A 27,950-nucleotide genomic window follows, 5' to 3' on the forward strand; every position below is an offset into this window, starting at 1 on the left:
CAATGTCTTCAAGAGCTCTACCTAACCTCTGTTCCAGCCGGTTCAGCGTTTCTGTTTTAATATTTAGATCTTTAATCCATTTTGATTTTAGTTTAGTGCATGGTGAGAGATATAAGTCTACTTTTAATCTTTGGCAAGTTGAAACCCAATTCTTCCAACACCATTTATTAAAAAGGCTATCTTTCCTCCAGTGAGGGTGTTTGGCTCCCTTGTCAAACATGAGATGGCTAAGTGTGTCTGGCATTGTTTCTGCATCTTCTAATCTGTTCCACTGGTCCTTGGGTCTGTTTCTTTGCCAGTACCATGCTGTTTTTATCACAGTAGCTTTGTAGTATAGTTTCAAGTTGGGAGTTGTGATACCCCCTGCCATGTCTCTGTTACCTAGAATTACTTTTGCTATGCTAGGTCTCTTCTTGCTCCAAATGAATTTTTGGATTGTTTTCTCAAGATCTGTGAAGTATGCCGCTGGGATTTCAATTGGGATTGCATTGAATCTATATAGCAGTTTTGGAAGTATGGCCATTTTCACTATGTTGAATCTTCCTACCCAGGAACAAGGAATGTCTTTCCATTTTCTGATATCATCTTCATTCTCTCTTTGCAGAATGCTATAGTTTTCAGAGAAGAGGTCTTTGATTTATTTTGTTAGGTTGATTCCTAGGTATTTCAGTTTTTTGGATGCTATTGTGAAAGGAATTGTTTGTCCCATTTCTCTCTCAGTGAGTCTGTTGTTTGTATAGAGGAAAGCTATTGATTTTTGTGTGTTGAAGTTTTATCCAGCTACTTTACTGAATTGGGTTATTAAGCCTAGAAGACTTTTGGTGGAGTTCTTGGGGTCTTCTATATAGAGTATCATGTCATCTGCAAATAATGACAATTTGACTTCTTCATTTCCTATCTTTATTCCCTTTATTTCTTTCTCTTGTCTAATTGCTGTGGCTAATGTTTCCAAGACTATATTGAACAGAAGTGGTGATAGTGGACATCCTTGTCTTCTTCCTGATTTTAGTGTGAAGGATTTCAGTTTTTGACCATTTAGTATGATATTGGTTGATTTAGTATGAAGTTGGTTTTTCATCAATGGCTTTTATCAGATTGAGGTAGAGACCTTCTATTCCAATTTTGTGTAGGGTTTTTATCATAAATGCATGTTGGATTTTGTCAAATGCTTTTTGTGCATCTATTGAGATGATGATAGGGTTTTTGTCCTTGGCTCTATTGATATAGTGTACTACATTTCTTGATTTGCATATGTTGAACCATCCCTGCATCCCTGGGATGAATCCTTCTTGGTCAGGGTGTGTGATCTTCTTGCATCTTCTTGATGGCCTTCTGCATTCTATTTGCCTATATCTTATTGAGGATTTTTGCATCTATGTTCATTAGTGAGATTGGCCTATTATAGTTCTCTTTTTCATTTGGGTCTTTCATTTGGGGATCAAGGTGACACTTGCTTCTAGGAATGAATTCAGTAGTATTGCTTCCCTTTCAATTTCATTGAAGAGTTTAAACAGTAGTGACAGTAGTTCCTCTCTAAATGTCTTGTACATTTCAGCAGTGAAGCCATCAAGACCCAGGCTTTTCTTAGTTGGTAAGTTTTTAATTACATTTTCAATTTCATTGATTGATATTGGGTTGTTTACAATTTTTAGGTCTTCTTCGTTCAACTTTGGTAATTTATACTTCTCTCAGAATGTGTTCATTTCTTCTGTGTTTTCCATCTTATTGGCGTATAGGTTCTCGAAGTAGGTATTGATGATCCTCTGGATTTCCGCTGAGTCTGTTGTAATTTCATCCTTTTCATTCCTAATGCATGGATTTGGGCCTTTTCTTTCCTTTTTCTGATAAGATTGGTCAAGGTTTTGTCAATTATATTTATTCTTTTGAAGAACCAACTCTTGGCTTCATTGATCATTTGTGTCACTCTCTTAGTCTCCCTTCCATTGATTTCTCCTCTAATCTTTATAATTTCCTCCCTTGTGTGAGCTTTGGGTTTGTCCTGCTTATCTTTTTCTAGAAGCTTGAGGTTCAGCATCAGGTTGTTTAATTGGGCTCTCTCTGTTTTCCTCATTTGACTATTCACTGCTATGAATTACCCTCATAAGACTGCTTTCATCGTGTCCCATAGATTCCAATATGTTGTATTGTCATTGTCATTTAATTGTAGGAACTGTCTGGATTCTTCTTTAATTTTCTCTGTGACCCATTGGCTATTCAGAAGTGTGTTGTTCAATTCCACACATTTAAGAAATTTTTGTGGATTCTTTTGCTATTGATTTCTAATTTCATTGCACTATGGTCTGATAATATACAGGGGATAACCTCAACTCCTTTGCACTTACTTAAACATTTTCTATGAGTAAGTATGTGGTCTATTTTGGAGAATGACCTGTATGCAGCTGAAAAGAATGTATATTCTGATTTTGTGTGGTGGAACACTCTGTAAACATCTGTTAAGTTCATTTGTTCAAGAGTTTGAGTTCTAGTATTTAGTTGCTTATTTTTTGTCTAGTTCTTCTATCTATTTGTGACAGTGGGTTATTGAGGTCCCCAATATTATTGTATTAGTGCTTATTTGATTTTTCATGTCCATTAGTATTTGTTTTAAATAGTTGGGTGCACTACTGTTTGGTGTATATATGTTTATGATTGTCATCTCTTCCTCTTGGATCGTTCCCTTTACAAGAATGTAGTGTCCTTCTTTGTCTCTCTTAATCAGTGTTGGTTTGAAATCCACTTGATCTGCAAAGAGGATAGCTACTCCTGCTTTTTTGGAGTTCCTGTTGCATGGAGTATTGTTTTCCACCCTTTAACTTTCAGTCTATGAGTTTCTTTTTGAATTAAATGTGTTTATTGTATGCAGCATATTGTTTGATCTTGCTTCTTGACCCATTCTGCCAGTCTATTTCTTTTGATTGGTGAATTGAGACCACTAACATGATGGTTATAACAGATAAGTATTGACTTATCATTGTCATGACTTTTTCTTTTTTTGGATTCTCCCCTTTGCATTTAATTTCTTGTCACACCCGATGGATTCATTCCAGTGGGCTTCCTGGGGTTGTGATCCTCATTGTCTGTTCCTAGGATATTGTCTAAAATTTTTTGGAGTGCTGGTTTGGTATACATGAAGTTCCTAAGGTGCTTTTTCTCATGAAAGTATCTTATTTCTCCATCAATTTTGAAAGATAGTTTTACAGAGTACATCAGTCTGGGTTGGAGGCTGTTTTCCTTTAGGGCTTGAAATATGTCACTCCAAGCTCTTCTTGCTTTGAGGGTTTGGGTTGAGAAATCTGATGTGATTCTGATGGGCTTTCCTTTTTATGTGATTTGTTTCTTTTCTCTCACTGCTTGTAGAATTTTGTTCTTCTGTTGGGTTTCTGGAATCCTAACTATTATATGCCTATGTGTAGATTTTTTTTTTTGATCAAGGCTAGCTGGAGTCCTATATGCCTCCCTTATCTGTATGTCAAGTTCTTTTCCCCTCCTTGGGAAGTTTTCTGCCATTACCTCTGTGAGCAGTTTTTTTATGTCATCTGCACTCTCTCCTGTTCATTGACTCCAATCAGACTGATGTTATTCTTCTTTTCATCATCTAGCAGCTGCTGGATTGATTTCTCGTAGTCCCTTACAATTTTAAAGAAATTTTTCTTTTCCTGGTCACTAATTGCAATGTTATCTTCTATATCTGAGATTCTGTCCTCACATTGGCTCATTCTGCTGTGTAAACTTTCAGTGGAGTTTTTAATCTCCTGGAAATCTGTTTTTATCTGTTTTATGGATTCCATTTGTTTCATATGTTGTGATTCCATCATGTTCCTCAGCTCCTCTATATTTTTTTATCTGTGTCCTCTCTAGACTTATTAATCATGTCTTGCAGTATGGACACAATCTCTGCTGTTATGTGAGAAATTATTTCTGATGGCATTTTTTCCAGATCCTCTTTTGTTGCCAGTTCAGGGAGTTCAGGTGGTTGAGTATCAGACTGTTCCATCTCGTTTCCCTTTCAGGTTGCTTTAGGTGATCTGGGAGTCTAGTTTTGAGACTTGTTATGTGTCTTCTCATTTCAAAGTGGGGGGATATGTGCTGCTGGCAACCTTGTGGCTCACCTCCTCCGCACTGGGGGTGGTGGTAAGGTCCCCAGAAGGTTCACCTCCTCTGCACTGGGGGTTGCTCTGCTCCAGGACTCCTCTTTTTAAATTGATTTTAGTACTTGACATATATCTTTTGAAAAGCCACATCATTATTCTAATAAAACATTATTCTTTTTGAAAGTAAATTTCATCTGTTCTTAGAACAGAAGTCATTCAGAACTAAATTTGTCAAATAGACAGAAAAATGTTCTATTTTTGGTTAAAAATGAGGTGGACTTTGAAGTTTTGGTTAGGAGAATGTGCTCTGGTATCATGCTGGGCCTCAGTCCCCATTGCACCATTTCATTAGCTTTTGAACATAAGCAAATCATGAAAGCATTCTGTGCCTCAGTTTCCTCATCTAGAAGATGCAGGTGATAATACCTATCTGATAATGTTGGTATGTGATTAAATGGGACAGTGTGGGTTTAGGGACGTAGCTCAGTGGTAGCGTGCTGGCCTAGTGCACACAAGGCCTTTGGTTGGCTCTAGTCACATACTTTTAATATAAAACAGGCTACCTTATACATAAAAAAGTTAAAACATTACAGAGATTACACAAAAACAATATATTCTAGTCTCAAAATCAAGCTATTACAAGACATACATCTAAATAAATGTTTTCAAAGAGACAGTTTTTCCTTTTCTACAAAAGATAAAGAGTGCCTGAGACAGTAAATACATGTCTGAGAGATCATCTTTAATCTCTTGTTGCCAGGCCTTCGCAACAATTCCATAAATGCACCCAGAGATCACCTAGCAGTCTCTTACACTGAGACAGTTCCATCAAGCGTCCTCACCCATCAGCAGCCTGTCTCAGAGAAGCACTAACTGATGACCTGCTCTGTAAATGCTGGAGCTCATTTTCCTCTTTGAGGCTCATCACTGTGTGCTTGACTCCAAAAAACAATGTCCTTCAGTTTTAACCTTCCCAAGAAACCCATTAGTCAATTTATCAGCAAACATTTATAAATTATCTCCCACATTCAAGGTACTGTGTGTGATCAATGCTTTTGGAGATGTTGAGAAGTATAAGAAGTGATTTCTAACCTATGAGAGTCTAGTGAGAAATAGAACACTTAACAATTCAAAAGGTAGAATTATACAAGGTAGGATATTAAAATGACAGATTCAGAGGTGAAAGGGGAAGGGAACTAACATAACTAACATTATGCTTATGCACTGTGCCAGTGCTTCTCATATGCTCATCACTTAATCACCCTGCCAGCCTCACTTTTAACTGCATTTTATAGACTCAGAGATTGAGAAAGTTGCCTAGAATCACACAGATAGATAATGGCAGAGCTTGCGTTAAAATTTCTGATTCCAAAGCTCTGCTCTTCTGACTCTGAAGCATTGCCTGTCCCAATGTCTATCACGCATCCCATTGAATATAAGTGCTCTAAAAATTAACTGGAAGGAGTTGTCCCTTCAAGTGGTATCATAAGATATCATGAATAGAATACAAAATTTTAGGAAACCTTTGAAGCAATTTAAAAGCCAGAAATGGGATATTACCTGGTAAAAGGAAGGAAGATAGGTCTATTTCCACTTATAAGAAAGGCCTACACTGTGAGGAAAAGATGGAAAAGCCCATGCTGGTCAGAAGAGGATTTGATGTTATGTCCAACCTTGTTACAGCAAATGTCATTAGGGTAAAGAAGTGCTTCAAAAGGGACCAGCCATTTATTAATCAATGAGTCCTTCTTGGGAAGTGGAACCACTGGGAATGACATGGGCCTGAGTATCTCAAAACCTTGCATCACTTCTCAGAGATTCTTCATGTTTGTCAGACTCATCATACAAGACCAGCAATTTTACTTGATTATAAGCAATGAATACTTTTTAAAACACAGACACTGTAGAGTAGAGCTCAACATTAACATTTTGATATGGCACATAGACATATATAGCATTTAAACATTATATATATATATATATATATATATATATATATATATATATATATGGCATTGATCCAATGAATGCCTTGCTTATAATGGGAGGCACCTTGAGCTCTGGCCCAGACAGCTGGGAATCAAAGACTGCTTTCCTCTACCGCTGGAATTGCTCAGGGTAAGGACTGAGGAGGGCCAGCAGATAGAAGACTCATGCATGGAGTAACAATTAATATTGCATAGGCAGAGTGGAGGGGAAAGCATCCATGACAGTCCTCCAGACCCACGTTCTGTTGCTGCTGTGAAGCCCAGCAAGCCTTTCCAGCCATCTCCTCTATTCTCCTGGCTCTCCCTATTCCCAGACACATTTGCCTCTTTACCTTTTCTGAGGAGGGAACCTCCCTTCTTCTCGCTCTCATAATTTCTACTTCTCCCTGGAATACCTGTCCTCTGAATATCATATGGCATTATCCTTCGCCCTCCAGATCTTGGCTCAAACGTCCCTTTTCCAGTGGGGTTGTTTTTCACCATCCTAAGTCGGCTTGTAAAGCCAACATCTGACATACCTACATTATACTTGTTTATTGCTTACCTCCCTCCACAGTATTAGTTCCCTCAGAGAGAGGACTGTGATTTCCTTCACCCCAGCACCTGGAGCAGTGCCTGAAGCATAGTTGGCATGCAACAAATAATAACAGTGAATAATCTGTCTGGTAAGGCTTGATTCCAAAACTTTCTCCCTTCCTTTCTTTCGTTCTTTCGTTCTTTCGTTCTTTCGTTTTCTTTCTTTTTGTTTTTGTCTCTATAAAACACCTGCCAAGAGAAAAAGAGAAGTTGCATTTATATAAAACTTAAAAGAAGTTAGAGCATTTGTGTAGTATAATCTCGCTTTTAAAAAAAACTATGTATTTGGGGAAGCGCGAGTCCAAGTCTCAGAGCAGCTCGGGGCCGTGCAAAGCGGGAGCGGGAGCGGGAGCCCGCGGCCCCAGTCCCAGCGGTGTGGTGCGGCTGAAGCGGAAGCTCGAGGTCCAGGAGAACTCTGAGCCCAAGCGGGAGGTGCGAGCAAAGAATGGCCGTGTGGATTCTGAGGACCCGAGGAGCTGCCACTGCCCATACCATTAACGAGAGTGTGTTGGATTTTGACTTTGAGAAACTGCTCCATCTCCCTCTCGCATATCAATGCAAATGCCTGTCTGGTGTGTGGCAAGTACTTTCAAAGGCCGGAGTTCCAAGTCTCACGCCTACATTCACAGCGTCCAAGTTAGACACCATGTCTTCCTCAACCTCCACACCCTCGAGTTTTACTGCCTTCCAGACAACTATGAGATCATCGATTCCTCACTGGAGGACTTCACATATGTGTTGAAGCCTTCTTTCACAAAGCAGCAGATTGCAAACGTAGATAAGCCAGCCAAATTTTCCTGGCCTATGATGGTACCACTTACGTACCGGGCATCGTGAGACTGAATAACATAAAGGCCAATGACTATGCCAATGCTGCTTTTCAGGCTCTGTCTAATGTTCTTCCTCTCCAGAACTGCTTCCTGGAAGAAGATAATTATAGGACCATCCAGCGCCCCCCAGGGGATATCGTGTTCTTGCTGGTGCAGCATTTTGGAGAGCTGAGAAAGCTGTGGAACCCTCAGAATTTCAAGGCACACGTCTCTCCCCATGAGGTGCTTCAGGCTGTTGTTATTTGCAGCAAAAAGACTTCAGATCACCAAACAAGGGGATGGAGCTGACGTCCTGTCTTGGTTTCTGAATGCCCTACACTCTGCTCTTGGCGGCACAAAGAAGAAAAAGAAGACTTTTGTGACCGATGTTTTCCAGGAGCCTATGAGGATCTTCACTAAAAAGCTTCCCCATCCTGATCTGCTGGCAGAAGAAAAAGAGTACCAGGAGACAATGGTGGAGTCTACATTTATGTACATGACGCTGGACCTTTCTACTGCCCCGCTCTACAAGGACGAGAAGGAGCAGCTCATTATCTCCCAGGTGCCACTCTTCAACATCCTGGCAAAGTTCAACGGTATCACTGAGAAGGAGTATATGACTTACAAGGAGAACTTTCTGAACCGCTTCCAGCTCACCATGATGCCTCCATATCTAATTTTTTGTATCAAGGGATTCATTAAGAACAACTTCTTTGTGGAGAAGAATCCAATGATTGTCAACTTCCCTATTACAAACGTGGATCAGAGAGTATTTGTCTGAAGAAGTACAAGCAGTCCACAAGAACACCACCACCTATGACCCCATTGCTGACATCACGCATGACAGCAAGCCCTCGGAGGGCTCCTACTGGATCCATGTGCTCCATCATGGGACTAGCAAATGGTATGAATTACAAGACCAGGTGACGTCCACCAGCAGTGGGCTTGCAGGAGGAGGACAGTGAATAAGAATACTGAAGCTGCTAGCTGCCATCTTGAGTCCCTGCGTGTGTGCGCCTAATCTGAGCTGGTCTGCCCGAGACCCCCTGAGCGCCAGCCCTAGTCCCCTGCGCTTCCCCATAACCGCTCCGACAAGATGAAAGAAACTATCATGAACCAGGAAAAACTCACCAAATTGCAGGCACAAGTGTGCATTGGTGGGAAATGTCCATGTTTACCTTAGTCTGCCTACTCAGCTACACAGTTTGTGGTTACAGGAACTGCTTGCAGGAAGAAGGTGGTTCATAGAACAGCTACAGCAGATGATAACAAACTTCAGTTCTCATTAAAGAAGTTAGGGGGTAAACAATATCTCTGGTATTGAAGAGCTGTGGATGGAAAAGCACCACTTGCTACTGGAGAGGATGATGATTATGAAGTTCCAGGAAGTATGCGTGCTTCATTTCTTACCCAGAGTTACCAACTGCCAGTTCTTAATACCATGTTTGTAAGAAAGAAATACCGAGGCAAAGATTTTGGACTTCATATGCTGGAAGATTTTGTTGATTCCTTTACAGAAGATGCACTTGGCTTGCGTTACCCTCTGTTTTCTTTCATGTACACAGCTTGCAAACAGTACTTTGAAAAGTATCCAGGAGACCATGAACTCCTTTGGGAAGTTGAAGGTGTTGGACACTGGTACCAGAGAATACCAGTCACGAGAGCATTACAGAGAGAAACACTTTAAAATTACAGCGATTTCCCACAATGAAGCCAAAAAACCTGTGTCTGGAGAATATGGTCTTGCAACTGTTCCAGAATATGAAGCAAAAACTGAAGATAATCAGTCTAATGAGATGCAGCTAACTATTGATTCTTTGAAAGATGCCTTTGCAAGCACTTCTGAAGGTATTGCAAAAACACCTGTTTCTACTCATACCCGGGACAGCCATTTGAAGCAGCCAAAGATTGGAAAGAGATTTCAGGATTCTGAATTCACTAGTTCTCAAGGTGAAGATGAAAAAACTGCCCAGACTTCACCTGCAGCCTCAATAAATAAATTGGAGTCCACTGTGTGTGCATCAGAGAGCTCAGAAGACTTCCTGGAAGAAAATCCAGAGCAGAGAGCAACTGATTTTGAGGATGAAAGGGATAAAAATGCACGGCCTACACCTGAAACACAGCCACACCTAGAGAAGCAAGATGGTGAAAAACAGCTAAGTTCCCAGGAACTGCAGAAAATTTCAACCTTGGACTGTCCTCCACTACTATACCTTCTTGTGTCTTGTGTCCTAGCCTTTGCTTTTGGTGTGGCATAAATTTTGTGGAATGGATGGAATTCATAGGAATCATTTCATTTAACTGCATGGTCCAAATATCACCCACGTGCTCAGAAGAGCACAACAAATCTTCAGCCTGCTGCTCTGCTTTCAGCAGGGACCAGAGACTCCTGCAGTAAGTCTCTAGTCCCACCTGCCCAGTGTGCCATGCAAGGTTAAAGAAAAACTTAAGACAGAGTTAAAGTCAGAATTGCTTAGTGGCCTATGGAGCAGGTTGCTGACTTCAGACAGATGGAGCAGCAATGGGAATTTGAGCTTTGTTTCATGGTAGTCATGTGGGTGCTTTATTTTTCTTGGGCACTGAACCTGTGTACAACCAAAGAGAAGGCAAGAGCAAAGTGCCAAAAGATGCTAAAGCCAGTTGAACAATCTGTTCTTTCCAAGCTTAGAAATACTGAATACAAAGATACTTCAGACTAGGTCAAAGGGACAGATAGTGGTTCGTGGTTGCTATGGTAACCAACAAATATGCTTGGTCTCCAGAGGCCCTGCCCCTCAAGACCAGGATGGCTTTTGTTATGAAATTTGTGAACTTCATCTATTTCTCCGCTATTTATTTTCAAAGTTGTTAATAGTAACGAATTACTCATTACCTGCAGCTCATGTCCCTCCAAGCTCAGAGATAATCCTGGCCCATCTCTTCTCTGCTGTGGTGTGTGGTTCTGACCTCTCTCAGAAGTTTTATAGGAAGCACAGAAAAGCACGCTGGAGTGTGGTGACGAGGTGACCAGAGCTCTGCTCGGTGACTTTTATCTCAGTTCCCTTACAAGGGGGATAAAAATATCTGCCCTACTACCTTATGGGGTTTTTTGAAGATGCATGAGTCTTTAGATATAAAAGTGATTTGCAACTGTTCAGTGCATTATCTTTATTTAAGAGGGATTATTCCATATTATTTAATAATTTAACTTGGCATTCTTCACATAGATGCTTATTATAGGTAATAAACACATGTCCTCTTAAGTCAACCCGAACTGAAAGACAGTGGCTGTCTTCTGGGTTGAGAAGGATTCCAAGGCTGCATGCACCTGAGCTTGCAATGGTAACAATCATTTAAGGATGTTTGATTTGTGTACAGGAGGCATTATGGCAGCCCACGAGCTGTGCATTTGCTGCCTCAGTTAAGGGATTCTTCCATTACTATGTGCTGCTGCACTGGGAGGTTGGGGGCTCACTATTTCTCTGTAGCTTGTTAGATACTGGTTTTCCAGAGCTGACTCATAAACTTGTCACATTTCAGGCTGAAACCTATAATTTTATTTTTTAAAAACAATATTTTGATTTTTTTACTGGCAATAGAGAAATGTGTTCATTGTTAGAAATTTGACAAATAACAGAGAAACACACAGAAGAACAGAAGAACAGTCCATAATCCTCATCATTTCTGGATATATTTTGATCGTAGGTTTCATGCCTTTTGATCAGATTTTTTAAAATGATAATTAGCTGCAGTGTGGAGAATGGTTTGTCGAGAGGCAGTGTGGATTCAGGGAGACCAACTGGGAAATCTAGGGGAGAGATGAAGGGGACTAGGGCCTCCAAAAATTATTGGTTGGGAAGACAAGCAGGGTGCAGTTTGGGGGACCAAAGGAGCAGCCCAGAAGACTGCAGGGAGAGGGTGTAGGGATTGGAGGCAAGGGAAGAGGGTAGTTTGAGAGAAAGGAAATGGCCTCCCTCTTTTTGCACACTTGCACTCACATACATGTATCACACACAGATTTTTATTTGAGAATGTGTATATTTTTGCATCAGGATAGGGCTTTTCATTTATCATGAGCAATTTTCATGCTCTCAAAACACCTTCTAAAATATTATTTTGAATGCCCCTTCATTTGCATTTAACTCCCTAGACCAGACCCATCCCCTTTATATCTTCTCTATGCTGATGCTCTTCAGATGAAAATCTCCTTTCCCATCCTCTTCCCCAGTATTCTATCCCATAGATGTAAACTTGGAAGGAACATCCTTGTTCTATGCACCTGGTGATTCCCTAGATTAAATTCCTGAAACGGACTTACTGGTAAATAGGCAGATCCTTAAGGCTTTAGACACATGTCAAATTGCCTTTCAGGGAAGTTGTACCAAGGTTGTACCTTCTACCAGCGGTTAACCAAAACCAAGTATTTGGTGATCAATTACCATTTAAAAAATGTGTGTGTGTGTGTGTGTGTGTGTGTGTGTGTGTTTAATGCTATCTAGTTTCTATTGTCATCACTTGATTGACTTTGAACATGATTCAGCATAAGACTGCTTGTGTGCAGTCTGGGTGGTAAGCAAGGTGAATCCTACACCCCAGCCTCCTTTAGTGTGAAGACATGAGTGTAAACATCTCCCACACTGGCCACTCAGTGGGGAGGGCTGGCAGGAAGGAGGAAAGCAGGTTCTAAAAGAGTTTCTTGGTGGAGGAGATCTTTGTCCATCTCAATAGATGGTGTGGTTCCCACAAAGCCTCCTCCCTCCCTGCTGATTTCCTGTGGGCCAGCCTGGGAAAGGGTGTGGTCACTGAGAGGCAGCAGTGTCTCTCCTCAGCGCAGCCGCAGCCGCAAGAGCCAAGATGTGGTGGGTGGTGGAGTCTCTGTAATGCTGTGAAAACAGCCCAATTGCCCAACACATCCAGGGACACCCATGCAGACTGTCCCACATACTGTGACCTTTCCTGACTGGGTGGAGCGTTCTCAGCTGAGAGCCAGGGCTCTGTGTGGAAACTTTCAGAATCTTCTGCAGAGCCTTCCTGGGCATCTGCCCAGCAGCAGCAGAGACCCTGTGTATTAGGAAACTGCAGCACGGTCTAGCGTCTTTCTGTTGGTCGGTGGCTTTCAAAGGACAATTGCATCATGCTGCGAGGCTACAGATGTAGAAATCACAGGTACCTAGGTGAAAGGAATCTTAAGAATGTGTGAGACTCAAGATAGGCCAACAATGGGGATTGAGGCAATTTGGTTATTATTTCATAACCACACCAATTGGAAAAAAACCCTAAAAAAAATGCAACCCACAGGAAAAAAGAAAGCACCATTATCTTTTGCTTTCTGGACAGCATAGACCTCTGTCACATTTTCTATAGTAGCCAAGTAAGAATTTCTGAGATGGTGCAATTAGACTAGGCCCCAGGGCCCAAATCCAAAGGGAACCATTCCGTGAGAAGTTAAAGATGAAATTAGAAAAATTTCAATAGAAATTACAAAGAAGTGATATTGTTATTCAATGTCATTTAGATGTTTCTCTTTTTGTAATTATAAAATAATACATTTCCATTATCAATCATTCAATTTATGGACAACTACATAAAGTAAAAGCTTGTCTTCTCTTACTCCTTCAAACATTACTTCTACTTTCTAAAAGTTTGGTATGTATTTTCCAGAGCTTTGATAATGCAATTATTAATATTTATATAAGACTACAGTACATGACCCATGTATATGTTTATTAAGCTGCTAGCCTATAGGAAGTGTTCGATGATATTTATCCAAATACACAGTTTTTTTGTTTGTTTGTTTGAAAACAGGAGAATGTTTATTCCAAAAACACATAAGGAAATAAAGGAAAACACAGGAAAATCATCTACCTACAACAGACGACTTATGTAACTGACTTCATGATCTTATTCCCAGAATCCCAAGGCTTGATATCTGTAAGACATTATCTGTCCTTCAGAGACTCCATTCTGCTCAGAAATAAATTACATCCATCTGTAAAAACGTTCTGCCTGCTGAAGCAAAAAGAGAGATAGACAGGAAGGAGAAAGGAATATCAGTTTACAATAACCTGATCCAAAAACAGCTGGGGACAGCACAGGGACATTCTGGACTGGAAGGACACATGGGCCCTTCTGGTGCTCTCCTGTAGGCAGAATCCATAAAAAATGGACAGGCCCTGGGAATCTGCAGTCATTCTGCGTTCAGTGACAGCTTCAGTATTTTTTTTTTTTTTTTTTTTGGAGAAGGAAATATAAAGATCAGAGCAGGAATTAATGAAATTGAGACATACAAAAGGAAAAACAATAAAAAGGACCAATGAATCACAGCTGATTCTTTGAAATGATAAACACAATTGGTAAATACTTAGCCTAACTTACCAAAAGTGGAAAGAAAATATTTACATCAATGGAATTAAAAATGAAAAAGATAAAATTACCATAGTCACTGCAGAAATCTAGAGGATTACAAGAAACTTTTTGAAATCAAATATTCCAATATATTGGAGAATCTAGAAGAATTGGATAAATTAATGCACACATAAGAATTACAAAAAATTAACCAAGAAGATAGAAAAATCCTGAACAAACAATTAAAAGGTGATAAAATCGAGGCAGTAATAAAATCCATCCCAATTAACAAAAACCCAGCATTTTATCTCGACTTCCAGGAAGATCTACTGCCAATATTCAAACTCTTCCATGAGATTGAAAGGAAGAGAACATTGCCAATATCATTTCTTAAATCTAACATTTCTATGACATCAAAACAGACAAAATTACAGGCTAATATCCTTAATGAATGTAGTTGTGAAAATCATCACAAAGATACTTGTAGCTACTTTTTTTTTTTTTTTTGGTACCGGGGATCGAACTCAGGACCTTGCACTTGGGAGGCAGGCACAGTGCCACTGAGCTAAATCCTCAGCCTCACAAAGACACTTGCAAACAAAATACAACAAATCATTAAAAAGATCACTCAACATATGTAAATCAACAAATGTAAAATACCACGTAAACAGAAGGGCAAAAGTCACATAATCACTTCAATAGGAGCAGAAAAGGCCTCTGACAAAATCCAAACATCGCTTTGTGATAAAAAAAAAAAAAACCTTGATGAAAATATGTATACAAAGATCTTTACCTCGAACTGATAGAAGCCATTTATGACAAACCTACTGTCAATATTTTAGCACTTTAGTTTTCAGAGCTCTGAATTTTTCATATTTATTTCTTTACATTGCCTTATCATCCCTGTCTTGGAATTCTTGTTTACTGACTGTAACTGCCAAAGTTTTATTCATCTTTTGTCTTCTTGGTTTTTTGAGACAGGGTCACATTTTGTAGTTCAGGCTGTCAATGTACTGACCGTTGTCCAGGCTGGCCTCAAACTCTCAACCATCCTCCTGCCTCGGCCTCCTGAGTCTTGGGGTTACAGGCATGAACCACCATGCCCGGATGTTGTCGAGGTTTTATAGCATTAAATAGTCTTGTGTAATTGTTTTGTCCCTTGGTTAATGTTTAATTTCAAAGTGAAGTTTTTATTTCATTCTACTTTGTTTAATTCAATATGTTTCATAGTAGCTGTGACATTTTTCCTTTTTTATTCACCTTTTGCTTTCTATTCTTATACTACTGTATTTTACTATAGAATCTGTGATTCTCTCTGACTTTATCTGGGTAGGCTAGGCCAGAAATGCACCCTTTCTTTCCATCACTCCACAAAATGTCAATCTCCTACTTGCAGAAACATGGATATGCTACTTTGTATATTAACCAAAGAAGGTGTGAAAGCGAAAGATTATCCTGGGCTCTCTGGGTGACAGACTGGAGATGTGACAGTATAAGCAGAGGTTAGAGTGATGCTCCTTGAAGAAAGGGAAGAATAGATGAGGACTGCATGCAGCTGCTGAAACCTAGAAACCTCTGCCCCTGGAAAATGATAACCACAGAGAGAACTGATAGAGTAAAGGAGGCTGCAGGAGGATAAGCCACTGCCTGGGACTCATGGTAATTACTAGAGAGAAAACAGTTTGACCTTAAAAGATGCCGTATGTTCTACACACAATGGAAGGTAAAATAATGCTGTCTCAGAGTTCAAACTCTACAGGACACAGATGTTCCAAAAGACAGACTGGGGGCTGGCACAGAATCATGGAGAATGAGACAGTCAGCCACAAGAACAGAATTCCTGATGAAGACCAGGTTTGGTGTAGTCAAAACTGAGTCTCTCCCAGCTATCAGGGAAGTGAAGAAGAAGAGCGGCAAAGGAGACAGGTTGGATTGGGAAGACACATGAGAATGTACACAGCAGCAGCAGAAATTTAATAAGTGCTGGAACTGTTTGGATTTATGAGGTGCTCTCAAATATGCACCTCTATTATAATATGTATCTGACATGTATTTCCAAATAACTTCAATAGTAATACTATGATGTAGTATTTACTAATTTCCACAATAGAAGCATGGTTCTAAGCCTAATCCTCTCTGGTCCTGCCATATCCTTGGGGTTGGGAAGATTCAGAAGGACAGTATCCCTAGACACATCAAAGGATTTCCTTTGTTGAATCAATATCATCTCTTACACTTTGGGTATGAAAGTTCAAGTCAGTGACAGATGAATGAAGGCAATAGATTAAGCAATCCTGCAGTGCTGTGAATACTGGTGGGGTCCTGGAACACCATGGATGTCATCAATAGGTCGTAGAACCCTGCGGAGTGATAACTGGTATGATACCAACCAGGGTATCACACTGAGTGTTACGAAGGACAGTGATCTGGTGAACAGATAGTGTCTTATTTGCTTTTTTAGGGGGTGTATACATTTAATTTCTTATCTTTACTAATAATTCTCTGAGAACAGTCTCAGACTCTTACCTGATATCAGCAATTCTGCAAAGAGTTGAACCATGAAACTTAAAGAGAAGAAAAAACACCAGAAGAAGAAACCCTTAAAACGACCTGTGAAAACGTCAAGGATTACAAGAGGTATGTATTAGCATATTCTCGAGGAATAGGGAACCAGGAATTGCCTTCTAAAAACAGGGAAAAGAGTGGACTTCTAATTTGTGGTGGAGGAGCAGAGGAGAGAAAGATGAAGAAAAGAAGTGACCAAAACAGGGAAGGAGGGAGATATGTATGCCTTCACAAAGGCTCATGTAGTCTGAGAGTAAAGAGAAGGTTAGATGATCCAGGTCTTGTCACTGTGCCTTAGGCTTGGGGCTGCCGATTCAATCACTCTGGGTCACTCTCATCCTTCATCCAGACTATTTTTTTTCTTTAAAAAATGCGTTTTCTGCCATTTGACTTCTTCCTAAGGGCACTGGGAGAGTAAATGAAATTTAAGTTTTCGTAGTACTTTTTCCCTTTTGATGAAGAAACTGGTTCATAGAACTGAAGAAAACAGTTTTTAAAATAAGTTGAAATGGTGTGCAAAAATGACTATAAAGTCACAAATAATTATTTACTCAGGAGTAAAAAGCTAGTTTTGTTTCAGACTATGAAGATATGTCTCCAGAACTTTAAAATTAATTTTACTGGTATAGTGTAGGTATACATAATGATCATATTCATCATAGGACATTTGTACCTGTACATAATATATCTTGATTTTTTTCCCCATTCCCCTCCCCTGCCTTCAACCCTTCTTCCCCTCCTTACTTACAAAGCTTTATTACCATTTTATCTTTCTTTTCTCGTATTTTTTCTTTTCCCTTTCTTCCTTTCCTCCTTCCACCTCACTAGTTTCTCTTTTGTGCAATTTCTTCCTATTTCACAATATTTATAATACATTTTGGTCCTTATTTACACTTTCAGTTTCTCACACTAGAGAGACAATGTGATATTTATACCTTTGTGTCCATTTCACTTAAGAGTATGCTCTCAAGGTGCATCCATTTACCTAGAAATGTTTTGAGTTTAACCTGCTTTATGGCTGAGTAGTATCCCATTATATAAAAATGCCACATCTTTTTTATTCATTCATCAGTTGATGGGCATTTTGGTTGTTTCCAAAATTTAGGTATTACAAACTATAGCGCCACAAACATAGGTGCACATATATATGGCTGTGGTATGATACTTTTAGTTCTTTTGCAAAGATACCCAGAAAGGGAATAGCTGGGTCAAATGAGACCTCTAATCCTAGTTTTGTTTTATTTTTCTAATCCTAGTTGTTTGAGGAATCTCCACACCGATTTCCACAGTGGTTGCCAGTCTACATGCCCACTAACAGAGGAAAAGGGTTCCTTTTTCCCCACAGCCCTACCAACATTTGTTGTTGGTTCATTCCTTAATAATAGCCATTCTTCCAGGACTTCTTTGTGAAATGTAAGAAATACACATGCACACACATAAACATGCATGTACCGTTTAACCATGAATTATGAAATACGAGATAATATTTGGCTATTTATGGAAAAATTAGAAACTAACAGTTGTGTTACCTTGGAGATTAACAGTAAACAAATACCTATTATGAGGGAGGACCCTCATTCAGTGGTGGGAGGGGACAGATTGGAGCCACACCTAACATTCCAAAGAGTGGCTCACATTTTTGAGAACAGTCTGATACTTCAATAGATTTTCAGATTTCTTTATTTTCTGTTGGTCCTTTGTACAGAGGGGCCTGAAGAGTGTTCTTGTCTTTATTTCACTTTCAGTTACATGAGTATATATTCAAACATGTCAAGTGTAAGCCATGAAATATGCAAAGCACATACCCATACTTACTCATACACACACAAAATACAAAAATAAACCAAAGCATGATAAATACTATCATCTAACATAATTGTCCACTTACTGTATACCAAGTCTGATTATTTGCCTCTCAAAAACACCTTACAACCTGACTTCACTAGAAGATTCCAAGCTCTAATAACTACTACACATAGAATCAACTGCTAGCATGTTGATGAGCAAGTCAACAGGACAATTGCCCTCAATTGACTAATTCATAGGCTGAGAAAAATACCGTCATCATTAACACATCTTTCACAGAGACCCAGGGCTATCAACATCCTAGTCGACTGGAAAAGCAGAGTACATGGAGAGAGACAGAGGCTTCTATGGCCACAGAAATAGGATTTGTCACTTTTCATTTTCTTTGGTAGGAAATACAATCACAAGATCAAAGCTAACTACAAGGTAGCTCAATAACTAGAATACAGTGGTCTGTCCAACTTGAAAGGTTGAAGCAAGCAGTTTCTGCACCAATGAAACTTTGTGCAAATGTAATGATCTGTAACAAGTACTGACAAAATAAATACTGCTCTACATTTAAAATTTTACCAATAGGAGCCGTATTGTTTACCCTTGAGGATGGAGGTAAAGTGTATTCAGTGAACATGTAAATAGTAGACTCATTATATGTTTTACAATAGATACACATAAACACCAAACTAGAACTGTATCGTTTTTATTTCATTTCTCAGGAAAGTTGGATTCACAAGATGTTCTGCAGGTTAGAGCCAAGGTACTGGCCCATACTCAAGGCCACAAAGTGGTGGATAGTTCTTCCTCAACCTCAGGGGACTTCTCCTATGAAGACAAATTCTTGGATGCAGGTATGGAAGCGGGGAGTACAGAAGGGGAGCTAGGGTCTAGGAATATCTCAGAATTGAGTTGAATAGTTCTGAACATCAGTTGATTCAAGGGTTCTCAGCCAGAAAGAAACTGAAAATAATCAGCAGTGGCAGCAATAAATGTCAAAGGGAAAACACATGAGAGGACTTCAGGAAGGCCAGGATCATTGGAGAACTGGGCTCTGCTCAGGAAATAGTAGGAGAGTGCCCGGGAGGATAAGACCATGATCAGAGTCACATAGGAACAGTATGTCAGTAGGAACTAGGGAAAAGCACGGTAGACTGTCAGGAAAGAAGAAGCCCAGAATAATAGGATCCTCAAAAGATCTTACTTAAAACACATTAAAAAGATAGCCAGTCCAAGAACACAGCACATCCACTTATTGTCCTAGCCAGTATTCACACATGTGTTCCTACACAAACCCATCTGCATTGCTTCTTATTTTTCTCATTTTCTTATAATCTTTCACATGCACATGAATTCAAGACTTTCACTTTTTGACCCTACCATGCAAATAGTAATAATTACTCTGATTTCTAGATGACCTTAGAAGCCAGGAGCCAGTCAGGAGATAAATTTGTGTAAATAGAAATGCAAAATATATACGTTTTGTCTGGATCATTTTTGCTCATCCTTATATTTATGAATGTTATCCATGTGGCATATGATTACAGTGTATATTGTCATTACTCCCTATATTCCATTACATGGAGAAAAAATTTATTCATTGATTATACTTTGTTGGGCCTTATGAACAGGAACAGGAACATAAGAAGATCATGAATATTTAATTTCTTCAAACACAAAAATTTACCAAATCATTTGTTTGAGATTAAGAATCTCTAGGAAGTAAGATGTAGACAAAGTATGAAATATGTAGAAGGTGGCAAGCAATATGAAACAGTACCAAGTTCGAGGGGCATCAGGCACCTTGAGGGCAGGATCCCTGTAGAAACACAGAGGACTGAAGTGCAGCAGTTCCTGCCCAAGTAAGACATCACTGTTCAAGACGCAGTAAGTATTCCTGGGAGAGGATGCTGGACAAGATGGCTTTGGAGAATAGCAGAGGGTAAGCAGAATGGAATCAGCTATTTCAGGTATAATCTCTTGATTACCCTGCTCCCATTTTACAGACAAGTTCATTCTCAAAGGTCTGAGGTGGAACAGAGGTGGAGCAGACCCTGTTTGTTCAACAACTGAATAAATGACCCCTTTTCTCCAAAACTGCCCAGGTTCTGTTTCCAAAACTCACCATGTTCATTTTTCTATCTCCCAAAAATTTATTTGAAAAATGAAGGGTGAAGGGGTAAGGGAAAAACTAGCTCTGTAGAGCAAACTTGAGCCAAAAAAAGAAAAGGTAAAAAGAGCAAAAATTAAAAATACACCCTGGGTTTGGGAAACCCAGGGTGGGCTACTGTGAAGAGTAAAGATAGCGAGCTCCTCCCGGTTTCTGGTCTTCCTCATGATGTCCATATCTTGTGGAGCTCATAGGAAGTTCTACATATGGGGTCCAGGAATCATCTGGCACTGCCCTGGAGTCTTGTGATTTACAGGTCCCTCCCACTTCTCTAGTCAGTTTGCCACATTCTACCTCCTATATCAGAAGGTTAAAGATCCAATAGAAATGTGGAAGCACATTTCTGAAAGACGAATTGGGATCAAGTCTGTAAAGTCTTCATTTGAATGCTTAGCTGTGCCATGCCCAGTTCCTAGAGAACCATCTAACAGTTTGTATCTTTGCATGCAGGTCCATCTTTTATTCATATTCACATCAACCCTTCCATGTATATGACTCTACATTCACCAAAATAAATGAGTCAACATTCACAATTCCTCATGAAACTTATACTCCACAGCTTTCACTGGCACAATTTATTACCAGGAAATTGAGCCAATAAAAATAGCAATAGTAATAATATCTAACCACTAGTGAATGTATATCATATTTTAAACATATTTGAGTTCCCAATATTCTGTATACATCTCTAAAAATATATAGAAGATACCCAATCCCAGTGATACCCACCACATACATAATTTTAATAAGTTCTCTTTAATTTTGTGTGAGGAATTACCATGGGTGGTAACAATGGCAGAAACAAAATATCTACTCCATATATGTTTTAAAATGACACAGACCCAGACTATGCTATGTATCAATAATTTTGTTGCTGCTGTTTTCTTCCACTTCAGAACTGCACAACTCTCCAGAGGATACCACTGAGACACATGAGATGGTCCCAAGTTCAAATCTGGATGCAGGAGAGAATTTCTCAGTCTCAGAACATTTGTCGTGCGTCTCTTCTTCAAGTGAGTGCATTCCTATGGACAAGGATGGTAAGGCAGATGCAAAGGTGACCTGAGCTTGGACAAGAGGTGCAGCTGAGCAGCCTCCCAACCCCATTCATTTCCTTTACATACACGAAAGGTCTTCAGGGAAGAGGGATGAACACTGACTCCTCTGAGGAGGGGCAGATAGGAAATCTGCCTTCTAGAGGAGGACAGAGTTCCTCAGCACACATTTTCATGTGAACACTGCGGCCACTGTGGGTGAGGCAGTGGCCTATGTGATGTGCAGGAGGTGGAAGCAGAGTCTTCCCCCTCAGATCACTGTATAAACTCACCTCACACTCACATGTCACACTCCTTTGTACTAAATACAGACCATTTCTCCTCCTTTTTATCTTTCTCATAAATATCTCCTCTCTCCCTATTTTCCCAGTATCAGTGTTACATAGGTACAGCCTTATGCTCACATTCCAGAAGTCATTCTCAGACTCACCCACCATTTTACACCTTAATCCTGTAAATAACTTCATATCACCTCACACAGATAAACTATTACCTCACATGGATAACCTGTTTTAATTTCATAATGCTACTAGTAGACAAAATACTAGAAAACTCTTGTGCCCTTCTAATATGTATATGTTCTCACACAAAAGTCACTTCTTCACCTCGCCTTCAGCCCTTCACAGAGCTGCATGTGCTGAGGTCATAAACACTTCCTCCAACATGTAAGGCTATTGTCACACCATCTACCAATATTCACAGTGAAATCACATGTGCTATCTCACACAGTATCAGACACACACACACACACACACACACACACACACAGACACATCACTATCTGCTTTTGCCAGTACCAGACAGTCACCAAAGGTATACCAGAATATATGTACGTATACATACATGCACAGATTCCGCCCCAAAAATGTATACACACTTCAGGAAAAGAAAAACTTGTATAAATATTTTAATACTGCATTTATTGAGATATAATGAGATTAATGCAAGTTATCTTTGGGCACTACAATTACAAGAGGTGCTCAAAGTTGAGCCCATTAGCGGTGAACTGCTGCTTGGGTGACCTTGGTCATTGAGATTGCTACATACTTGTTTTCAATTTCTTCCCTAACAGCTGACAATGTAGTGGATTTCCTGAAATCTACAGCATCCTCAATGGTGCCCCATATTTGGGTACTTGAAAAACATACTATTTTTCTTTTCCTGAAGTGTGTATACATTTTTTGGCAGACTCTGTATATGTATACACACATACACATACATGTCTATATACGTGTGTGTATGTACATATATAATTTATAGTAGTTGCCTTACACAACTCATTTTTCACATAGGATTACAAAGTATGTACATTACATGACACAAACCACACACAAAATATGACCCCACCCCAGGACATTTTCATGGCCATCTTATCTCATTATTTTTGATAAGCTTTCTTTTCCAAATACCAACATACTACCTCAATATGTTCCAGGTCCTGAATCCTGCAAGAGGCTTTTAAATCAAGATTTGATGGAGAAGGAGACTTTCTCCTCCATGGCACATTCTCATTTACCTTCCTCCTTGGCCAATAACCCCTTAGAGTCTGCAACATCTACTGAAAAGAAAAGAGTCCTGAATGTCTACTATAAGCCTGTCCCAATGAAAAGGGGTACGGCTTCCTTGGGGGATACAGAAGATGATTTGGAGCCCCCCGCAAAGATGACAAGAATAGCAAGAATGACCTTTCCTGAGAAGATCCCTTCAAAAGCCAGCCTCTCTTCTGTGTGCCTAAGAGACGTCCTAACTGACAGTGAAAATGGCCTGCACGGGGAAGGCCAAGAGGAAAGGGAAGAGGCTGAGAATCTGGCCTGGGATTCAGGGCTGGAGGACCTGTACAGTGGCTTTAGGTGCATGGGCTGCGACCAGGTCTTCCCCAATATGCGGATGCTTAAGAAACACCTGGAGGATGGAGTTGAGGGTGGTGCTTCATGCCTTAGTCTTGCATTTGCCAAACTAAGCAACAAAACAAAGCAAAGCAAGAGAATCACAGAGGGGGAGGATGGGAATATGACAACACCTGGAGGTGATATGGAGACACTTTTGACATTCTTGTTACTTTTGGCTTTTTGTGGCTTTATGTTTTACTATTATAATAAATAAAAATTAAATCATATGTTTCTGGAAGTAATCAATTAGAGACAATAACTCAAGAGGGCACCAGAAAACTTTTCCATCCACAAAATAGCAGAAAAAATAAGCATCTTCACAATCTAAGCCTTTGGTTAGTTTTTTTTCTTTCCATCTCTGTTCTCTCACCCACATCAGCCTGCTCTTTCCAGAATGGGTCTCAAGGTTTGTATTTACCTTTGGTTTATTATTTATTTTCATTAGTACATGTTGGTAATACATAAAGTTTACAGACCTGGGGAGCAATTGGTACGGGTACATAACACATCTTACACTTCCTTTTTATCATCCCCTTTCCCTCTCCTCCCACCCCCACCCTCTCCACCTTTTGATCTTTTCCCTGTTTAGAAAGATTTATCCCTCTTCTTCCTATCATCTATCTTTATTTTGCTCTTTATCTATACTTTGGGTTTCTCATACAAAAAAAACCTCCATGTGATATTTAAGCTTATGTGTCTGATTTATTTCACTGAACATTATGGTCTCAAGATGCTTTAATTTCTTTTTACAAATGACTCAAGTTTATCATTCCTTATGGTAGAGTAGTACTCAATTGTGTTTAAAAACCACACTTAATTTATCTATTCTTCTGTTGATGGACATATGGGCTGCTTCCAATGTTTAGCTATTATGAATTGTGTTGCTATATACATGGGTCTGCATGGATCACTGTAATGTCTTTAACTCTTTTGTGAAGATATTTGGAAGGGGAATAGCTGGATCAAGTAGAATTTCTAGTTTCAGTTTTGTGAGGAATCTCCATACTAGTTTTCAGCCCACTTGTCTCTGCCAGGTATAGGCCACAGGCCAGGGGTTCATGTGGGCTGTTAGATTTAATGTCCTTTGTCAGAGAATCTGGTGGTTCCCTTCTCTCTCTGGTATTGTGCTGTCCAGGATCAGGTTGGTTGGTTGTTCCTTGCCTCCTGATTCCTTGTGACATGCTCCCCCAGGGAGGGGTGCTGCTTGACCAATACAGGACTTCTTGCTCCCCTGCTGGTGAGAGCCACTCCTCTGGAGCAGGTGTGCTTGCTCATGTAGGGTCAGACACTGCTCCTCTGGCACAGGTCTGCTCTCAGGTGAGGCAGGGATGGTGCTCTTCTGGCACATGTCTCCTTGCTCACCTAAAGGTGAGTGCTGCTCCTCTAGGGTGGGTCTGCTACATAGTAAATATTTTAAATTTAAAATTCACATTGTTTTTTGATCACACCATATATAGGGGAAAGGGTATTAAGACAGTTAAATTTGCAAATGACAAGTGACGTTCACCATAAATTGCATCTTCTAACATTTTACCATTATTAATGGTTGAAACTCCAGAAGGTATTTGGGATTCCTCTTTATATCCACATTTAGTTATCTTACAAAACACTCAGTTATTAGTCTGTCCTTCTCCATAGATGTATTTGTGTGAGAAGTGCCTATGCTCCTTTGTGTGCACATGCAAACAGGAATCAAAATATCACTTCTCTTATCCCTGGAAAGAGTTTTTTTCTCACTGTCTCAGCTTCCTAACCTCCCACGAATTCCTTATATCATAAAATCTGATTGCTTCCTTGTCTCATACCACATGCCCTTTTCAGTGTCCTTGCTTTAACCCCCCACCCTTTCCTTCCAGTCCTACTTAGTATTCTGTGCTCTGAATTTCACATCTCATTTCTTTCAGCCTGTATACTCTGACCTTGTCCACCCAGGTAGCTCATCTACCATGTATGAGAATCCCTCAACTCCTAAGTCCAGCCATGATATTCTTTCCACAGGAACAGACCTTCTTCCTACTACACTGTGAGTGTTCACCTGCACATTGCAAGCACTTCAAGCTCAACATGTCCAAGGACCAACAAGCTCAACATGTTGGTCCAACATGTTCAAGGCCTGTATCTTCATGTTTTTACAGCCCTGCTTCTGGCTCGTGGCAGCAGCATTCCCAGGAATTTTGATCACACCTCGTAAAGACAGTCTTGAGAGAGGAGTTACAGAACTCCTTCAGAAAGTGACACGAATGATGGGATAAGTGTGTTCAAAGTGAAAATATTTTGAGGGCGAATAATGGTAATGTGTCTTTTAGTGCAATAAATTTTTAAAATTTAAACATTCACTGTATTTTCAGTCACCCCTTGCACATGAACTTTTTCGTTGTTTTGTTTTTGAAGTGCTGAGAATCAAACCCAAGCCTCCCACACACTAGGCAAGTGCTCCACCACTGAGCTACATCCCCAGAGCCAAACATTTTAAGTAAAAATGTTTAAATAACTTGAATTTTGGGGTAAAATAGTATTCTATCATAATTTGCTTGTTTCTATTGTTGGCCATTCAAGTAATTTTCATTCGTTATAACCAAAGTTGTGTGGTTCAATATTAGAGTAGTAAAAAAAAAATGATGATTTTTATCATCATGAAATTCTTTTATCTTTAAAAAATACAGTGATAAGTCATGGGAGTGTACCTCAGCAGTCGGGCGCTTGCCCAGTGTGTGTGAGGGCTGGGTCCTATCCCCAGCATCGCAAAAACAAAACAAAAAAAATGGATGAAGAGTTATATTTTCTACTGGGAATGTGGACTGGTGGTTGGAAAGAAGTAAAACTGAAGCCCAAACTGGAATCTACTGAAAAAGAAGCATACAAGAAAAATTTCACGACTGGTGATAAAGTATAATGCAATAAATTTGAAAGAAAAAGTGGCATTATTTAGTGAAGTTAAATATTTGCACACCTTATATACTAGGGAATCCTAAAATTACTGAAAAGAATATTGAATATAGGGTTTACGAACTTTGTTTTATAATTCCGGGGAATATGGCTGTGTTTGTGTTCATGTGGAGAAGACGGCTTTGGTATTGTTTGCCACGTGATGTGCAGTTTGCTTAGGGAAGCAAAATTGTGCCCAACGCTTTTGTTTGCCAACCGAACTGTGTGCAAACAAAAGCGGTCCTGAACCGAGGTATTACTCTACAGTAAAAAGAATAACAAACATGCGTCAGGAGTCACACAATACTAGTTCAAAGATGTGAAAGAAACAGACCTGATCGTCCCAGAGCTCCGCCTCCTCCCAGCCTGGTAGCTCAGGTGAACCCGTGCTGTGCCCTGCACCACCCTAGCTGAGGCGCCACCAAACCAGTACCACAAGGTCACCGAGCTGGGAGAAGAAAACCCCTGCGCCCAACCGCTCAGCTGAGCAGTGACTTTGTACCCCACGCCTCAAGCTCTGGCTGCTAGGAAGGGGAAAAGAACTGTACTACTTACTTCTCTCTGCTGAAGCCCAGTAGGCAGCGGTTCAAAGGAGCCACCCCGGAATCATCTCTGTCTTCCGGGCCTCAGCCACGCACTGGTGTAACTCCCCGGCGGCCCCGCGGCCCGGCCCCTCAGCCACGCGGGACTGCAACTCCAGGCGGCGCCGCAGCCGCGCCTCTGACCAGAGCAGGGGCGTCAGCGTCTGTCGCTGACTGACTGGGAGGGGGAGCTCCCTCCCGCTGTCCATCGTGACCCCTGTCCCTGGAAAACCAATGCCTGGAAGTTTTATGGCAGGAAATAAGTGAAGAAAATCTGTATTCCCCAAGGAATAGGTGTGGCACTCTAAACTAGAAGACTCAAAAGAAAATTACTCTTTGTAACATAATGGACCACAGGGCGGCCTCAGCAGAGAAGCTCGTCTTCTCTTCAGTCTCCTCTTCCTCTCCCTTCTCCTTCGCCCGGATTAATAGGTCTGTTTCCCATTCTCCAAAGGCATTCCTCACCTCTCCACTGCACACCCAAGGGTTAAGCCTTTATATTCTGTTTCCACCGTTATGCCTTTTCACTCCAATTTTTGGAGAAAATGCTGTGCCTCCTTGAGCAATATGCAAGTGAGAGGGACCATACTTTGACCAGGGGATTTCTTCTGATTTTACAATAAGATTGACTTCAATTCAGACTTGTTCTCCACATTTTAGGTCCAGGAGTGAAGTGGAGGTAAGGGATGTATAGAGCGCCTGGATTGTGCTGTCAGCCCTGCCTGTTTTAAACTAATCTACTAAGACCTTAAGACCTCCAGGCTTTAGAGCTCTGCTTCACTTTTCTACAAGAATGTCCTTACCTTTCCCATAGTCAGTCTCCCCTGCTGTTGCCAAATGAGATCCTAAGACGTTCCGTGTGTTGAGTGGGAATGATTATGCAATACCATATGTTATTGCTACAAGAATAATGTGCTCAAATCAGAACACCAGGATCGGAACACAGTACTGACCCTTCTAGTTGTTAATTATGTGTACAGTCTCTGAATATTTTCCTCTTCAGGATAACAATTGCTACAGAGTGCTATGTACACACATGTTATTAACATAGCACTGTCAGGGAATACCATCGATGCCAATTATAGATGCTGTAGAAATCAAATGAGATGAGAAAAATGAAGTGTGGTTGGCTGAATAAAAGAAATAATACATCAGAAAATTGCTTGCAGGGTACACCTAA

The 27,950-nt window shown here is 40.2% G+C and overlaps 1 protein-coding gene and 1 pseudogene across 12 annotated transcripts in view; one reads left to right on the top strand and one right to left on the bottom strand.

Moving 5' to 3' along the window:
- Nucleotides 1-26,939, bottom strand: part of LOC147823681 (uncharacterized) — a 43,720-nt gene extending 16,781 nt beyond the window's left edge. For 4 of the 11 annotated variants that reach the window (XR_015443438.1, XR_015443435.1, XR_015443433.1 and 1 more), the window contains exons 1-2: nucleotides 26,745-26,939; nucleotides 6,624-6,844 (exon numbers count right to left, since the gene is read on the bottom strand). The gene's annotated coding sequence lies outside the window, so the exon portion shown is untranslated. Of the gene's footprint in view, nucleotides 1-6,623; nucleotides 6,845-26,740 lie in introns of all 11 variants that reach the window. The other 7 variants (XM_087192392.1, XM_087192391.1, XR_015443439.1 and 4 more) reach the window with 5 other exon arrangements.
- Nucleotides 6,840-23,491, top strand: LOC147823682 (ubiquitin carboxyl-terminal hydrolase 39 pseudogene; annotated as a pseudogene). The gene is made up of 4 exons (XR_015443430.1): nucleotides 6,840-16,425; nucleotides 18,873-19,004; nucleotides 21,217-21,333; nucleotides 22,811-23,491. The product of XR_015443430.1 is annotated as a ubiquitin carboxyl-terminal hydrolase 39 pseudogene (transcript).
- Nucleotides 26,940-27,950: the final 1,011 nt, after the last annotated feature.

Source organism: Heterocephalus glaber, unplaced genomic scaffold, assembly GCF_053883595.1.
Source record: "Heterocephalus glaber isolate CG9 unplaced genomic scaffold, H.glaber_assembly_v1.0 deba00001570, whole genome shotgun sequence".
NCBI classification, from domain to species: Eukaryota; Metazoa; Chordata; class Mammalia; order Rodentia; family Bathyergidae; genus Heterocephalus; species Heterocephalus glaber.